General features: G+C 42.1%; 1 long non-coding RNA gene across 1 annotated transcript; it reads left to right on the top strand.

Moving 5' to 3' along the window:
• The first annotated feature begins 333 nt into the window (after nt 1-333).
• Nucleotides 334-14,758, top strand: LOC146595291 (uncharacterized). Its single transcript, XR_014895964.1, has 3 exons — nt 334-723; nt 9,681-9,779; nt 11,553-14,758. It is a non-coding gene; the product is annotated as an uncharacterized LOC146595291 (long non-coding RNA).
• The last annotated feature ends 2,260 nt before the right edge of the window (nt 14,759-17,018 follow it).

Raw genomic sequence — 17,018 nt, 5'->3', positions numbered from 1 at the left:
CGGCAGCGGCGGCTCCGCGGGCCGCGGCGGCGGCCGCCCGTCTCCTCCCGGCCTTCGCCTTGCGCTGTCGCCTAGGAGACAGCGGCCCGCCCCCGCCCCCAACGCGTTCTGCAGGCCAGCTCCGGGCCACGCGCTCCCCGCGGGGCCAACCAGCCGCCGCGCAGCCGTGACGCGCAGCGCGGGATGAGCCAATGGCTGCGCGGGCTGGGGGAGAGCGGGGCTGGGCGGGTGCCCGGCGGTCGCGCGGCCGGAAGTGGCAGCCATAGGCCGCCGACGGCCGGGCCGGGCCGGTCGCGGGCGGGAGGGCGGTGGCGGCGGGAGCGGCCTCTGGCCGCGGAGGGAGCTGCCGTCGCCCCAGGGCCGGGAGGCGGCTCCTCCGGTGGGGGCGGGCGAGGCCTGGGTGGAAATCCCCGCGCGGGCTCCCCGTTCCGCTTCCTGCGGGCGTTTCGGTGCTGCGAGGCTGCCCGCGCAGGCCGCTGCCGCCTGTGGCCGGGCCTCAAGGGCTCCGTCTCGCGCGGCTGTGCGTGCGCAGCGCGGGCAGAGCTGAGCGGGGTTAGCGAGAGCTGCCCCCTTTGAACGCGGCGTGGCCGTCGCGGTGGTGGCGCGCTCGGAGGGGCGCAGTTACCCACCTGTTGCTCGTGAATGCCTGCCCCCGCTTCGCATCCCGACAGGCACTCAGGGCCGGGGGGGACGTGCTCTGAGCAAACGGTGGCTGAAATGRAGGTGCGTGACAAATGTAAACAACGTAATGACATAAATAGCTCACAGGATCCTTATGGCTTTGGAAAGACGCTCACACTTGAGTGCTYGTCTTTCTAGTGTGATGTGGGACTCCTTAATCATTTTTTTCCTTCAATATCACTGGTTGGATATGGTTGGGGGGGAGACTGTTTTCATTAGTGGTAGATAATGCTCTAGTTTCAGCCAGAGCCATTAGTTTGCTGTTATTGAAAGCTCTTGGAGCTCACTCAGGTTGCATTTCTCTGGGCTGTTCCTCCCTTTGTACTGTCACATCTTCACTGTTGGTCTCACCTGACTCCTGAAACAACCTGTTATGTTTCTTYGCTGACTTTTATTTTCAGATGTATTTCTGGGGCTCAGGGACATGCCTGTCCTCTGGTTGTGTGCTTTGGTTAAGTGTTTACCGTGTGCTGTGCTTCAGACTTTTTAGTGTTTTACTTGGGCCTTCTGCTTTAAGAGTGTCTCTTTTCCTCTGTGCTTTTGTTTTTGAGCTGCAGGCTTCAAAACCAATTTATCTCAGTAGGATGCCCTAGCTTTAGTCTGTCTACAAGAAAAGATTACTTGCTGAAGTGGGCTCACAAGAACACATAATAGTACAAAATGCAAGATGCTGCATGTATGGATTAATAAGTGTTTCTACGAAGAGGAACTTGTACAGAAATAGAGCCAGGATGGTTATTGGAAAAGAATAGAGCTTGTTTACAAGAGTACACTAGGAATATTTGTCTAATTAACCTACCAAAAACATAGGAGCGATGTGAMTGTCATAATAAATAAGGCAGGGTATAGTCAAGGGATAGGCGAGTAAACTAATGAACAGTATTGACAAAAGAGCAGGTATCTAAACTGATCATAAGTCTAGATAGAAAACTAAAAGACAGGCAACTGAGATTTTTGCCTTCCAGTAAGAATAGTGCAAAGCAAAAATGTCTGGCAGGCTATAAAATGTGTTTCAAATAGGAAGATGTGCAGTCATACAAAATAGGTTTTAGTGATCCATGTTGAGCGGAAGAGATTGGGCATCTCTTTTACACATCCTGAGACTAGAACAATCTCCTCATGTTTGTTACTCCTCAGAAAAAGAGCCTATTGAGTCTTGATTAATCATGAGGATGTCGATTAAAATGAAAAGAGGCAATGTGAGGCAATATGAATGCTCACACTAGAAGATTTACAGCAGATGTTCAGTTTCATAGATAAAACAGTTGAGTCTGATGGGCGGCAAATCATTTTTTCCCTTAAGAAGTAGTAAAACTGGTGGAGGGATGCGTGCAGGCACTAAAGAAATATACACAAAAATTAAATACACAGGGTCAGTATGTATAACATGCAGGATGACAAGCAGCAGGATGGTCAGCTGGAAGAGGTGCTGGCTTTCTAAAATGGATGACTTGTTCCTAGCAATCTTACTCATTTCATTTGTGAGACTAAATGCTGTACCATTACCCTGTTTTTCTGTCCTTCACCCTTGATTTTGATTGATCTGGGGAAGACAACAACACTGAAAATTCACCTGATAAGCACTGGAACCTCTGCCCTAAAAACAAAAACAGTATCAATTGTGTGGAATTATATAGTGAGGTGATTGGAGAGCACGGGGCTGTGTACATGCTGCCAGTTTTTCTGGCCTCAGATTTTTACGTGCGTTGCCTATATATTTGTTATTCTCTGCCCAAAGGTTGAAAAAGGAGACATGAATTTCAGAGGAAGAGAAACTTCCTGCCACAAAAGATCGAACTGGTCAGAGCATGTCCAGAGAAATATCTCAGCCCACATCTGACCAGCAGACAGGCTCCTTCCCAGCATGGCATCCTTTGCAGCTTCTCAAAGCAGGAGTCATCTAGTTCCTCTGTGCCATACAGCTGGGTTTTGCTGGCTTCCTAGGATTTAGAGAGCTTACTTGCAAGTCTTTCATGTCTTATATTGGACTATCATATTTCAAACTTCAGCAGCCTGTGGCTAACCACACTGTCTTGTGATAGGCTGCAGTTTCTCAATAAATGGTAAATTTTATCTTATGCTGAAAAGAACTTATGGTTGCATAATTTTCTTGCTAGCTACTGTAGCCTCTGGCTACACATTAGGTCATGTGTATGAAAGAGGAACAAGGCCGCCTCATTACTTTCATTCCAAATCTAAGGTTTGCTAACTGCAATAACAACAGTATCGTTGACGAGATTTAAACTAGAGCAAAATGAAAAATGAGCAAGTCTATAGCCCCCTTCCTCTGAAAGCTGATGGTTGTTCTCTGACATCTAAGCACAAGAGAACATGTGAAGTAAGGAACCTGTCCACTCTACAAACTTTGCTCTAGTGTATATTTGTTTCCGTGGTCAAGCACTCTTTTGCAGTGCAGATCATTAGAACAAAAGTGATTTCCTGTTTTTGCTTACTATCATGTTTTTATGTTCAGGCTGGCAATGAAGTTCTGTCGTCGCATAGATTGTTTCTAACMATTTTTAATTACAGTACTTCTGGAATTGTAGCCAGCATTAAGTATTAGGTGTTAAGGATTCAGATTATATTTAGTCTTTCATCTCATATTTTTTGCTAAACTAATTATTTCATTAGAACTGTTTATAAAGTTGTTATCAAAGTCAAGATGAAACTTACAACAGTGAAAGATGGGTGACTCTTCTTACACTGTTCTTAGTGTGCAAACACATTTTTAGGTGATCATCCCTGCCGTAACAGCGTCCCTTTCTTGCTGACTGTGAAAGTGTACAAATTTGAAATCTTTAAGTTGATGCAAACAGCAGCTTTCCAGAGGACAGCCAGGGGAAAGAAAAACCTGAGCCCTTCTCTGTCATGTTTGGCAGTGCTCATGCAGTGGCTCCATGACACAAGACCAAGATGAGGGACAGCAAGAGCCGTCTCCTGCCTGGCGGAGTGCATAGAGTAGGATTTAACTTATTGCATCCTAAAAGCATGTTTTTTTGGAAGCTAAGTTTAATTAACTCTGTTGGTTGCAGGCCAGTTTGGGTTCTTTGGCTTTGTTGTTGTTGTTTTAAGGAAATCCAAACCCTTAGTTTCACAGCTATAGTGGATGCGCTGCTGTTTCATGCTAGTAAAGGCTGGTGTGCACTCTGAGTGAGCTAACTTCTGTTTCTGCTTTAAGCCTTCCTGAAGTCAAGATGTCTGTACAAACATGAGAAAATAGTACTCCACAGACCTTATTGCAGGATCACAGTCAAAATTCGCAGCAGTGGATTGTAATGATCCATGTTTGCATTGGCTGGTGTTAGCAGTTCGCTAAGCATACTGACTAGCCTATGTAATGGCCCATGCGTAGCACTCGTGTGCGTTACAACTGGTAAATTACAGTGCACAGAGGCTGAGGTTCAGACCTGCACAGTACCTGAGGTGTGATGGCGATCTTCATTTCTATACTTTAGTTTTGGTACCTGCTTTGGGGAAGGGAAATCACAAAACTGAAGTAAGCACTGGGAAATTCTTTGCAAAACTGAGATYTTGGCACTGGAGTTGGATTCCCAGCAGTCCAATGTGCTGAGCAGGGAGATCTTACACCAGTTGAGCAGGAGTGTTGGGTGGCCAGATCTTTTTTTCCATAATTTAACTTGATTGTAGCTTCATTTAAGCATCTGTAGAGACAGGGAGGCAAAATCTGAAATCGTCTCCTACGCTTTGGCACTCCGTGGCTGCACAAGYAGCTGGTACTTGCTGGCCTCCTTCAGGCCCTGCTGCCTTTATGTCCGATTTCACAGTGCTGGCACTTGCCCGGCTCTGTGCTGAGCTATTTCAGCTCGCTTAATTTGGAGAAAACTAATYAAGACGAAGACAAGTAATTGTTTTATAATTGTTAGCTGCCAGGGACCATGAAACAAGAACAAGAGTTAACTCCGTCCTCAGCTTGAAGCAGTTTAAACCCACACCTATTGCTTCCCAAGAGAGTGTTTTGTTTGGTGAAGTAAAACAAACTAGATCACATTGCAGCAGAACTAGATTAAATTAATGCATTGTACCTTACAACTAGAGAGGACAACAAGTGTGAGCACAATTACTGTGGCTCTGCCAATAGATACTCATTAAGTTGCTGTAACTGTCACTTTCAATTGTGTGCTCCCGTCCCTAGGGTTTTTTAAACAATTTGAAAGACATKGAGAGAATAGGAGTAGGCATACCCAAGTCTTCTTGCAGCCACAATTTAATTTTCTAATCAGAAAGGAGCATTCAGGCTTCAGTCCCATGTGTTTGTTTCCACAGGATGACCARTTTAGTAGCTCTGCAAATCAACACAGCTTTCAGTTGTTATCGTCTCATTAATGTTCTTTCCTGACATTACAAATTAACTATTTAAAGGAAGGGGATCACTCACTGATGGGTAGGTCTAGTATTTTTTAACTATTTTATGCAACTAATTCTCAATCCTTGTCACGTAATAAGGTCGTTGTATTTAATTGAAGATGTTGGTTAAATTTAAAAAGAATAATTGCTACTGGCCCTTCTTAAGAATGAAAATTGAGCCATTCCCCAAAGCACCAAGTAATCCAAGTGAAAATATTCTGTTTTAGCTTATGACCTGATTTTTATTGTTTTAGTGAGGTTTTGGTGGACTTCTGCTGATGTATTATGATATTTCACAACAAAGCTGTCTTTATTTCCTACAAAAGCAAGCAAGAAACCTTRGTGGGGTTATTCATTTTAATGAAAAGCTTCCAGTGCATATCTAAGTGTTTTAAGAAATACTGTTCTGCCAGTAAAGTTAAGTTAAATGACTGTTGTTCAAATATAGGTTCAAAACAGTAAGTCAGTTTCAAAATACAAAAAAAAAAAATAGTGAAATAAACTAAGAACAGCTAATTTATTATTCCATTTGACTCTTTCTCCTTAGGATGTTCAAAAATAATCAATCAAGTTTTAAGAGAAAGTGAAGATAATGATAGTCTGTTTTTATTATGGTACTAAAGTATTGGAATACTTATCAGAAGTCACATAGCCATTTTTTCTGAGTCAGATTTGAAAGGAAATGTTTAACTCCTCTTTTTTAACAACCAGGGAATTAGCATCAAGGTCTTRTATTTCACAGGCATTAGATTTCATAGGTGTCAATAAAAATCTAGTACTATTGGTAAAAAAACAATTTCTTTTACATGGTTGGTTAGTTTGAACAAAATACTGAGAATGAAATTAAATTATAAGATTGCTTTGAGTTACAGTGTAAATTAAAATAAGCTTTCAAATACATTTTTCTCAAATATATTTCTAACRTGCATTTTCTTAAACAGGATAGTATTTAACATTCATCTCTCAAGAATTATCAAATCATGATTTRCATCAGTTGGTGCATGTCTGAGTAGACACATTTGTTCTGGATGTTTGGATTTACATCATCTATTATAGGCAGTTAAACTGGTTGCTCTGCAGAATATCCACAGCAAACAACATGAGACCCCGAAAGGTCAATGAAGAGAGGTAGGTTTTAATGRCAGCAATTGCTTTGTGGGAAGTGAGATCAGGTCTCTTCCAAAAAACACTCCGCAGCCGATTTGTCTGCAAACTGGCCATGTGTCCATACCASAAATAGATGGACGTATGTGCCCAGACCAAGTGTGGGCCCCTCTCCCTTCCTCAGTAAATGTAAATATGTACAGATGAGGTCATTTTGGGTATGGACTAGGAGGCTAGCTTCACGTACAGGGTTACTGTCTCCTTCTACCTTCTTCTAGGGTTGCCACTTCAGGGAACTTGCTGAACTGAACCTCCAATTAGTTGAGCCAGAAATTTTAACTAGATATTTCAGAATCCAGATTTTATGTAGGATCTTTATCAAAATAAGAGTTGCTAACTACTGGCCTTCACAGACAGAATAAGGCCTATTAATCATGAGGCTTTGGGTGTTTCTTAATGCTGAATATTGGATTTGCCTTTTAGTCTTTAATGCTTCCTTTTGCTACACAGTCAAGTTTTTTTTTTTTTTTTTTTTTTAACAGAAGCCAGAAGTAGTCTTATGTTTGATTTGATTCTAGTAGTGGATGCTTTAAGACCTAATATCATAAATTTGTGATAAAATAGGAAGTTTTGGCAACAGAGGCTGTGATTATCTCAGTAATCATTCCAAGCATGGAGAGAAGATTCATACAAAGGGGGGAAAAAAGGAACTGAGTTAATGAGGTAYGATGCTCTCATACCTTTTTTTTTTGGTGCTGTATGAGAATGCTACCATGTGACTACTGCTTTTTAGCAGATTTTTAGAGCTGTGTTATACTGGGAAATCTATCCTACAAACAGGGAAATGCACATGTTAATTTAAAGAAGAATCACAGTTCACTTCCTTGATGAAAATCATACAAGAATATGCCTTAGCCTCTCTTTGGATTTCCTTTTCGAGACCAGTAAAGGATGATTAGATTGCAAGCAWTTTCTTGCAAAATAATTTGAGAGCAACTTAGAATACACCCAACAAATCCATAGAATACTATTTTCCTGACTCATTCAGGAACTTTCCTACAGACCTGGTCCCACTGCACAGAGCTGAGCTTTATCAGACGTTTTGGGGCAGGTTCCAGAAAGATTTCCTAGTGGGTTTGGGATGAATGTAGTGGGCTTATTAGATGACTGATAAATGTGCTGAAACAGATCCTTGGTTGTCTTCTCCAGGTTATGTCTGCTAGTTGCTCTGTTCTTCCTACTTTTCCTTTCAGCTTCCAAGACAATGCTGTTCTCACACTTGGATCTCTTGTCCAGTTACTCCGCAATGAAAGAAAAAAATACATATTCTTTTGTATTTACTGAAGAGTTTGATACACGAGTGCAATGAAGATTATCTCTAGGTTGCTTTGTTTGTCGTGTCTCTCTACTTGGTTGTTCACCTTGCTGTAAACATCTCTTCCTCATGTCCTCTCTTGGCTTCCTTCTCTTTTTAATGTAGTGTCCTCATGAGTCATCTTCACCAAGGCCGTACCCCCATGATACGTTAGCTTTGACAGGGACAGTAGAGGACAGAAGTCCTACTGTTCCCCCTAACTWCTCGCCATATCATCCCCCAGTGCTTCCTCTCCCATTTGATGCAGAGCCGTGGGGCTCCAACACACCATTGTTCCTCCTCTTTTGGTCAGTGTCTGAAGGTTATCGCTACAGTTTGAGGAGCTGTTTGAAAGGAAACTGACATTATTCTGTTTTCAAATTCTTACTGCGTTTATGTTTGTGCTACATTTTACCCTTTGGTACAAGGAAAAAGGCTTTGATTAGAACTTAAGCATTTGTAAACTCTTTGGTTGTATCACATCCTGATGTCCCGAATCTATAAGCATTTACTGCTCGGGAAAGCTCTTGGGTCCTGAAGTCACCTATGAAGGGGCTTGCCCTTGTCCCTGTAGAAGGACAACACTCAAGCATCTGCTTCAGAAATGTCAAGGTTACTACAATGAGCATTTGSTACTGAAATGTACTGGAATTTCTTTAGCACCACAGTCAAATAGGCTAATGAGTGGATTTCAAGTGATCGTATGTTTCACTGCTCCACTCTGAGGCAGTCTGAATATGTTGGGGTTGGTGCAGACTGGTGTCTATACAACCTATTCCTGCACACCTCAACTGGTGGAGCTGCCACATGGCAGCATGAAGTATCAAATTCAGCATGCTTTTAGGAACATTTCCCTCAGTCTATTCCAGGATAACAAATACCTTATCACTCAGTTTTTCCTCATAAGCAATACTGTCTAGACCTCTGACCAAATTTGCTGGTCTTCTCTGGGGTTGTTTTGACTAGACCACTTCTGACTAGACCACCTTTTTCCTGAAGCATGGCATCCTGAATTGGACACAGAACCTCAGTTTAGGCCTTACCAGAGCTAAGTAGGAAGGAATCATTTATCTTCTAGGAGGCTCCAATATGTACATACTAATATAAACTGGAACTTTTTTCTTTTTTCTTTCTTTCTTTCTTTTTTTTTTCTTTTTTTTTAAACAATAAACCAAGGCAGAGTTGTTCATGTTCAGCTTGTCGTCTGCAGTTAAGCTCACCCACCAACCCACCAGATTTCTTTAGGAAGAACTTTTACTGAGCCAATTGTATCTCATCCTGATTTTGTGAAGCTGGTCATTCTTACCTAAGTGGAGTGCCCTTCACTTGTCTTCACTGGATTGCATCGTATTTTTCATACTACTTTATTCTCTCTATAAAGACCATTTTGAATTCTAATTTTGCCCTCCAACACAGTTGCAGTTCCTTCTCAGCTTTATATCATCCTCAGATCTAATAAGCATTCTGTATTTCATATAATACACTAACCAGTGACCAGTTGCTGGATTAGGTTCAACTACAATAAATACATATTACCTTTACTGTTATTACATAAGAAACCACATTTTAGCAAGTTCAGATGCAAGGAGTATTGCATATAACCTAGAGGTATCTGCTCTCTAACCACAAAAGTTAGGGCARTGCAGAGTACAGAGACCTGAGCTAGCTAGCATGGATACCGTAACTACTCATTTAACTCAAGATAGTAATTAGTAGCATAATTTGCACTGCTCTATCTCATTTTCTAAGAAGTGGTGTATTTTTCAAAGGGGCTCATGTCTGCAAGAGCATGCTCTGTGTTTAGGTATCATTGCACCATTGATCAAGAATTTCCTCAAAAATGTCCCATTCAGGTAAAGATTGTGATGACTCAGCTCTTTCATGGGTGGACMCATAATTCACCTCAACAGCCACATCCAATCCAGGCAGCCAATAGTGAAAGCTAATTGCTGCCTTTGTTTAATAAAAAAGGTTAATTCATAATGTAGATGGCCATACAATGTTTTCAAACTTCYGGGTACTTCCTAAGGTTTGCATCACTGTGTTGTCAAATTTACTCTTTCATCAAAGCTACTGTTTGGTTATAAGTAAAGCATGGGAGTTTCTGAATTGTAGCCACACAATTAAAAGAAAATCCTGAAAAAGTCTATAATTTCTTGTTTACTTCTCTCTTCAGATAAAAATGCAAGTCTGCTCTGTAAATACAGACCCCGGAGACCTATGAATGGCTGGCACCATGGGAGACCTGTCCAGAACAAGAAGACCCCGTACCATGGTATTTAGACACCTCCTTGTGCTCAGACCATTTGGTTAAAGGGCCCAGAGCCATGTAGCTACGGGCTAATGTAGGAAGCTTGTTAGCTCAGGTCCAGCTCCATGTGAACGTGGCTCTCCTGAGTCAGGATTCCCACAGCTACCTCCACGTGGCCCTGCAGTCTGGCTCAATGTGTGTTAGCAAGGTCCTCACCCCTGTGGGATACAGTGTACCCAAAGACACGGGAAAATCTGCAGGCTGGATAAGCAGGTCTACTAGAGTATCTGTTAAATGCTGCTAAGTTGATCCATTGTATTTTATCAGTCATTCTTACAAATTTAAGAAGTATTTTAACTGGCCATTCTCATTCTTTTCAGCTGGGTGGTAGATGGCCTAGAAAATATGTAACTGCSAAGAGAAGACTCTTGGGAAGGGATGGTCCAGAGAGACTTTACCATGCGTATATCATGCAGCAAATTAGACTTACTGCAAGATGAGAGATGCTAGTAAATCAACGTAAATTTGAGCTGGGATATTGTGTTTTAGCACAGGGTAAGAAATATTCCTTGCCACACAGCCTTGATGAGGGTCTCCTGAAATACTTGGTCAGACTCAGCCTCTTAGTACCTAGATCACTTTTGAAATTAGTTCTTGAGCTCCTAAGTCTTCTAGGTGCTTGAAAAATGTCCTATATCTTTTAGACTACAGTCTCCAAGGTAAAGCAACAGGGAATTTGTGTCCCCAAAGTAGTTTAAAAGTTGTTTGGAACAAAACCCAGAAAATAACCATGTAGGTTTCCAAAAGAATTCTTTACAACAAGAAATAGCTGCAGTTTAATATGTGATGAAAAGAAAACAAGACAATAGTGGCTCCAAATCAACTATGAATAAATATGTTATATGTAGGAAAGTGATATATCCAGAACAGCGCTGTACATATATCTCCGCTACGGTGAATGCATGTCTGCAGTTTGTATCATGGCCAACTGCACAATAGTTGATTTGGGAATCATAGTGATGCAGCCCAGCATGGGTGTCTGGTGGGAGTGATAAATGCATTTACCCACGCTCCTAACAGGGYTATGCTCCATCACTACTGGAGCTATCTAGTTTAAAGGTGAGTTGGGTGTGTATGAATGTTAGCTGCGGTTACATTTTTAACTGCTGTGCTGACATGACCTATGTCTATTTTAGAAAAATACACTTCTATCAGACATCTTATCATGTTTTTCTTTAAACAGAGGGTGATCTGAGCAGGAAAATTTACTGGTCACTTTGGCTGTGAAATGAYCTCTTAATTGTAAAAATCAGCCATCACATGTCTAAGTCATGACTAACTTTTAATAAAATGTGCTTATAGTAAACTTTTAGATGTACTTACTTCAAAATTATTTTGAAATCATTTGAAGCATATTGGAAAAGACTTGTGTCATATTCTAAAAAGTGGTAATTCAATATGCATGTTTCACTTAAGTGTTTTTGTTTGGTATACATATAAGTGTATTCTATGCGGGGGGAGGGGCCTGCACGCACATGTATGCAGGTTCAGACCCCACTGTGTTATGTTTAAACCCCGTCATGATTGCGCATTTTTATAAAGTGGCTTATTCTTGCCTATTTGAACAGGAAATAATATTGTTTTAAATTAGATAGAGGTCCAGAAGAAAATGATGATAATACAGTTAAGGCCCCCCAAAAAATCCATTTTCAAAGAGAGAAAAAGAAGCCTACTTTGGTTAAACAGACTATTTACAACTCTCTTTGCATTCTTATTTCCTTTMTTTTCCCGTTTTAGTCAGTGCCCAAGAAATGGATTATCTCTCTGATGCTGATATACTGTTCTACAGACTCATTTGATTAGAGAAAGAAACATCTATTTAGCACCATGTAAAGGAAATAGAAGACCAAGAATAGTCTTAGCTGCAGTATTTTCCATGGCCTTGAGAACTTTCAGCCAGAGCCTCAGCTGCTATAAATTGGCGTAAACTCCAATATCTTAAAGCTGCATTGGTTTATGTGACCTGAGGAGATGACCTCTGGGATTTGTGGGACTACTGTATAAACACCAGAGCCTTTAACCTGACGAGGTCAAAATAAATAATGCTTTTGGTCCAATCCTGGCTCCATGCTTATGTGTCACTCCTTGATTTAAGCAGCATCACATGAAGCCAGTGAGAGAGGGAGGCAGCCTTGAGCTGCTCTGCATGTCAGCTCAAAACACACAGGCAAAACAGATACTGTTTTGAGTGTTACCATTTTCCTCTTACGGATGGATACTATGATGAAGAGAGAGGCTGTCTCTGTGCTGCCATACTAAAAACAGCATTACTTTGTAGCCAAAAGAGGCCAAAGCCAAGCCTTCAAGTTCTGAGTCTAGAGGAAGGGACAAACCCTGCTGCCAGCAGATGACTAGCAGGTAAGAATTTTTTCCTCCAAGCCAAATGTTTGCCAGGACTATMCTATTTTGGGACACTGAAATAGGCAGAGAAAAGAGGAACAGCAGCAATAACGTCATTGTCCYGCAGAGCTGAAAGTGAGAAGGTGAGATACTGTTCCTGCAGTGCTGGAGCACTTACCTGACACCTGCACAGATGCTTCAACCTGATTTCAAGATATGTGAGGGCAAAACACGTGGAGTCACGCGTCCCCACCAGCTCCACCCATGGGTGCCCATGTGCAGATGGGCTGTTGTCTCAGCTGGACACAAAGTTGGATGTTCAATCAGCCCAGATAAACTGTTTGGAAGGTAAATGCCTGTGCAATGAGATTCTTTTTTTTTTTTCTTAGATAAAAGAGGTAGTGACAAACCTAGACCTTGGGAGGGGGGCCCAGAGGGAGGGGAAGGTGAGGCAAAAGGTGCCAGTTTGAGCTTTATTCAAAAGAAAGCAGCAGCAGTTTGTAAGCTGCCAGGAAAGCTCCCAGCAGCAGAACTGCAGTACGAAGCAATTCCTCTGTGAGGCAGGCTTGATAGATTTACTGTATGAACAGGCATAGCTGCAGGTGGCTCTACTCATAGACCACCAGCTATTTTCATTTCATCAAAACAAATGCAAAGTTCACACCTAAATGGATACAAATGCTCTAACGGGGTCTTGGGCTATTCCTAATACTTAAAAAGCAAACCCAAACCAAGCATGTCTGCAGGAGGACAGACTTGTGGAGCGAGGACTTGGCTTGTTAGTGTGGCACTTGAAAGCTTAAGGCCTAAGGCAGAGGATTTAGGAAATACAAGGAAATACAATGAGAAAAGGCTGAGGAAACCCCAGAGAGAGAAGGAAGAGGCAGGTGTCCAGAAACCTTATCATGAAGCAGCAGCACAGGCTGCAACAAGGATTTTTTTAATACAGGAACCAAGGTGATACTGTAAAGAAACTGCATAAGCCTCATTATTCAAGACAAATTCCACAAAGACCTAGTCTCACTTTCCTGAAGGTGCAGGAGCTTGAGCAACTCTTCTGCCGTCACCACAACCGATGGAGCAACCCACGCAGAGCGCACAGCAGCAGCCAGACGCGGTGYGGTTGTGCCTGTCTCACTCGAGCTGCCTCCAACTTTTGTCGCTGTCTAGTGTCAGCTACTTTCTGAGGTCCCTGGCCTCCTTAATTTACTGGTCTAAAAATAGCCTCTGGCTGCTTAAGGGGCTGCAGCTCAGTAGGCTTCCTCACCATGCAGCTGGCTGAACAAGCTCTGTAAAACCTACCTGTTCCCACAGATCTTCTGCAAGTGAGTCTTTCAAGCATGGTAGGAATAGAGGTATCTACGTTTCTTTTCTGTGTGCTCCAATTCCCCAGTGTTTTTCGAAGAAATATGGCAGAATTACATGGCTCCAAGTCCAGCCAGCTCTTGGAGCCAATGAAGATTTTTCAGAAGAAATCCATGCAATGAGAAGGTGTAGGATTTACTTATTGTGGAAGCCCCACACTTTCCTTCTTCATACCTCTAGCTTCTTACAGTGGTCCTGCTATTGCTGATGCCAAAGGGGAGAGGACCTTGGGGTTTTATTTGAACAAAGTTGTTATTTCACTCATGAACACTGTACAGGATAGTGTTTGAGGCCTTTATGACTGTAGCAGTTAAATACACCAAGGCTCTGACGCAAGTTCATTTAAGTAGACCATGAAACTGTAACAATGAGAAGAGCTTCCTGCAACCTAACTGCAGCAAGAGCACTTCACGTCACTGTTCACTGCAAGCACTCCCAATTATTGAGCGTTGTAAGAAAAATCATGTTGTTTTTGATAAAAAAAGTAGCTCTAAGATTTTTGTTCTGATTTATTTCTGTATTCCCTCAGTTAAGCAAGAACCAGCTATGTGGGCAGTGCATATGTCGACCTTGTTTCTACAGAGCTGTGAAGCAGCAGGGCTCCGAGGAATTTGCAACTTAATTGTACTTTGCAGACCCAGGACTGAGGGCCCAGGCCCATTATCACAGCAGCAGCATATGCTAAAATTGCCACACAAGTCCCGAGTTGGAAGTGCTGTGAAATTCAATGCACACAAGTACCATCGACATCTTTCTGTTCCCTGAACCCACTGTTCTTCACGCTGGGAGGTTTGAATGATTGGAGGGAGGGAGATCAGGCTGCACTGGTCATGYGAAATCAAAGAGGGCCAGCAAGCAGCGTGGGCAGGCAAGGGCACGGGAATAGATGTACACAGATGAATTCTCATATTCCGGACTGGGCAGCAGCACTTCCCTCTAGTGTTTGCTCCTCTTGCTTACTTTTCCAAAATACTCTTTTGCCTGAGCACAGTCTGAGCCTCCTCTGCTCACCATCAAGCCCCACCAAGGGGCCACCATCAGCGCATCTTCTGGTTGCTCCCACAGTCTCCTCCCTGTGTCCACCTGAGCCCTCCCACAGCTCTTCCAGGGCTCTCCTGCTCTGTTTTTTGCCACAGGGCTATGCCAAGCTAGTCAGGATAAAAATATATCCCCTGGGCTGTGCCTCTGAGAAGCAAAGTTTTTGCTTCTGGAGCCCTTCTGTTGCCTTCAGTGCTGTTAGGAACCTGTAGGAAGTTCCCGGAGTAAATCCAGTGAATTAGCTAGTGGGATAAGATACTTTATTTTATTTAGATAATTGAGATCTTCCACAGTTTGTTTATAGCCAATCTGGCTATCCATGTGCTGATTGTCACAGAGAGAAAACATCTTGAGATCCTGAAAAAACTCATTACATTTGAAAAGATTCGATGCTCTCTTCCATCCTGGACAGCTGGGACACTTTCACTGCAGAGCAGCAACCTTGTTGCTACTGCAGAGCACGAGCACATGCACAGTCTTTGCAAATGCACATGTTAGCATAACTCTTTTYAAGTAACTAAGGCTAAGTTTACTCCTTTCAGCTGCACATGCAGAGACAGTAATATAKTTTTAATCCCTGCAAAGACTAGCTGCTGCAGAGCTCATTACTAAGAAGTCCCTCCACAATTTCTAATTGGCTCAACGAACATCAGCCTGATTAATGCGAGCTCCTGACATTACAATGCTGCAACATTTCTACATAACATTTCTAGATAAAATTCCTTTTGAAACATGTTTCCATCACTGAGCAGACTGAATCCAAGTTCTACAAATACCAGATTTCATACCAAGCTCATTTTATTGGTTATATTGCAAATTGGCTGAAGTGTGTAGACTCCTGGAGCTTGAAGCCAGATTCAGCTGGAAAGAAGCAGCTAAGAAATAAAGGAGAAGAAATACAGCTAAAAGAAATAAAGGCGAGAGCTCTTTCTGAAGCATTTGTGATGTAGGAAAGTAAAATAAAGTACTTTCATCGTGATATTAAAAAAATAAGAATTCAATTGAATATAAAATGATCATTGATTTTAGCCCCTTTGACTGACTAATGTTTGAYGCTGAGTAATTTTCTGAGAAGAGCAGAAAGAAAGCTGGGTTGAGAGGAAACAACCCTTGCTTTGTATAGAGAGGTGCTGCTGAGTAGCACTGCTGGAGTCCTTTATTTAAATAGGAATAATTACATTGCACAGGAAGCTTGGATTTGAAAGCAGTTGCTCTGATAATTACTCCTGAAAAGGAATATATCTGCTGCAGTCACCAAAATTTGAAGGCTGATCACATAGCACAGAGGATTGTCTGCATTATGGCTAAAGTAAAGATAAGGGAGAGGAAATAAGCAAACAACAAACAAACAAGAAAAGGACATAAACTACCAAACAAGTCCAGGCCAAAAGAGAGAGAGAGAGAGAGAGAGAGAGAGGAGAGAGGAGAGAGGAGAGAGGAGAGAGGAGAGAGAGAGAGAGAGAGAGAGAGAGAGAGAGAGAGAGAGAGAGAGAAAGTTCATTTCATCAATAAGAAGTGGCCAGTCTCTTGTAGTCTCTTAGAGTGAACAGAAGATGTAGACAGAAGTGAGAGGTAGAAAATTGTGCTTGTTTTCCTTTTACACGTCTACTGAATTCTTGCAGTGTGAAGCTCCCTCACTGCTCTGCACCTTCTGCTTTTCCTTAGAKTTCCACAATACTAATAGCTCTCATCAAAATGTTTCCTATGAATAGTATTCACTGTGAAAGATTGGCTATTTTTTTCTTACCAAATAATTACAAGCACAGAGCTGTTTCTGTTTCTGAAGCAAGGTTTATTTGCAGAAAGCTTGGAATAAAGCCCTCGCTCTCCATGTTCTCCTTGTTCCTCAAATGTTGCATATGGCAGGCCAGTCATTGCGTGCATGAAATTCAGATCTTCTCTAGGAAGGGCCTGACCATTCTACCTTTAACACAAAGCTAGTCTATAATTAAACAGCTTTCAAAATGCTCAAACCATTGTGGTTTCCTACTTCAGTTATGAAGATTTTCTAGAATCTAACTGGAAATGTCCCTCACACAGGCTTGCAAGAAACTTCTCCAACTGTCCTAGAATAGCATGGTTCTTAATTTGGAACCAGGGGTCAGCAGAAGCAAATGAAACCAGATAAAAGCCTCATATAGGCTCATTAGGCTCAGCTAATAGTTCTCAGTAGCAAGAGGACATTTTTTTTCTTCAAGTTTCTCTAAGTAATAAAGGATTCACTTTAATGTGCATGTGTAGCACTGAGGAAAAGTATTTGATTACTGCAGAACAGGTCACTTCTACAAATCAGATTCCCGCTGCTCAGACAGCATGCTGACTCTGTGCCGGCAAGAGAAATCAATTCACTAGAACTAATGGGCATAAACAACATGTTAAAGAACTGTGATGGTAAAAGGACTGCAACATGCTCCTGAACTGCATGAAGGTTAAAACAAAAAACAAATCAAAAAAAGCCCA

Source organism: Rhea americana, unplaced genomic scaffold, assembly GCF_003343005.1.
Source record: "Rhea americana isolate MKP2758 unplaced genomic scaffold, rheAme1 scaffold_23, whole genome shotgun sequence".
NCBI classification, from domain to species: domain Eukaryota; kingdom Metazoa; phylum Chordata; class Aves; order Rheiformes; family Rheidae; genus Rhea; species Rhea americana.
Note: the sequence above shows the minus strand (reverse complement) of the source record. Positions and strands in the feature narration are given on the sequence as shown.